Raw genomic sequence first — 1,492 nt, 5'->3', positions numbered from 1 at the left:
AAAAATATTACTAATAGTGCAGGTGGTACTATTTCGAAGGTAGTACTCAATTGACTAACGTTTGGAAAATGCAGATCATTTTATGAACAAGCAAACATAATCATAGAAGAGAAATTACTTTCCATGGCCACATATAGCGAGTGACAGAGCCAGAATTCAAACACGAGTTCTGGTTTCCAGTTCAGTTCTCCCTGGACTGTTTCACACTGTGAGGATTTCAATTTCATGTGGAATTAGCTTGGCTCCTGGCAGTTTCCAAATGTCTGACCGATGGATTTACTTTACATTTCCTCTGAAGTAATCCCAGAACTGATTCAGTAACGAATGTGAAAGGGCACAGAGGCCATTTGAGGGTCTAACAAGCATGAGAATCTAAATCAGCACAAAAGCTCTCAAATTGTGGAGTACATTAGACTCATCTGGGAAGCTTATTGAAAATATTGACCCCCAGCCCACTCCCATTCAGATTCAATTGGCTTAGGTCTAAGAATGTGGATATTTAACTAGCATCGCAGGGATTTGGCAGTAGGTGGTCCTTGAAGCATCCTTTAAGAAACAGCATTCGGATCACTTGGTCCAAAGGAAGCATTTCAGTTCTGACTGAAAAAGCCTTAGAGACCTTTAACAGCCCTGCATTGTCAGTCCTTGCTTCACTTTCTTCAAGCAAAGATTTCCCTTGTTTTCCTTTGGTACACCAGTAGCAAAGAGAGACATTATGGAGAGGGTCTCCTTACCCTCTTCTACAATATTAGGGACTGGCAACTGGATGACTTTCTCAGCCCCAGTAAGTCATATTTCTCCCTCAGTCTTTCACCTACCACATGCTTTCCTTATACACTAAACTTTTCCTTGGAGGCATTTACAACAATTTTAACCGGAGGATTTTCTGCATAATTAATTATCTAAATTTGTTTTCTCCTTGGGCAAACATATTGGCATTGGCACTGTTATATTAACCATACACAGCATCCTTGGGACCCAGCAGACACTCAATAAATAGTTGCCGAATAAATAAGCAAAGTATCACTTTTGGGTACAAATTCTTTTTCTTTTAGAAATGATCCAAAATTTGTATTTGATAGGTATAAAAGAGGAAATTTTCTCTTTTATTTTTAGAGAAAGTAGCATTCCCAATGGTCATCCTATAATGTGGCTGGGAAGATGCTGTAGTTATAAATGCTTTCGAATTACTGAAATCAATTTACACAGAGTGCAAAAAGAGTGCCTTTGCTTATTTGCTTATGATGGAAGCAGAAGCCCTGAGCTAAGCTTTACAAATCTGGAAGCCATATGGAAAATATAATTGTCACTGATGCTTGATCAACTCGAGTATTGCTACAGACTCTAAGAAATATTAATATCAATGTGCTGACCCAGCTGCTTATTTTTCACTACATATTAAAAGATATAAATCATGAAGTTTCCCTTTTAATGCACTTATGCAAAATGACAGATCTTGCCACCCAAGTTGTTCTGGGTTGTCACACACAGA

This window comes from Propithecus coquereli, unplaced genomic scaffold, assembly GCF_000956105.1.
Source record: "Propithecus coquereli isolate 6110/MARCELLA unplaced genomic scaffold, Pcoq_1.0 Scaffold30, whole genome shotgun sequence".
Lineage (NCBI taxonomy): Eukaryota > Metazoa > Chordata > Mammalia > Primates > Indriidae > Propithecus > Propithecus coquereli.
The sequence above is the reverse complement of the archived record's forward strand: the minus strand, read 5'-3'. Positions refer to the sequence as shown.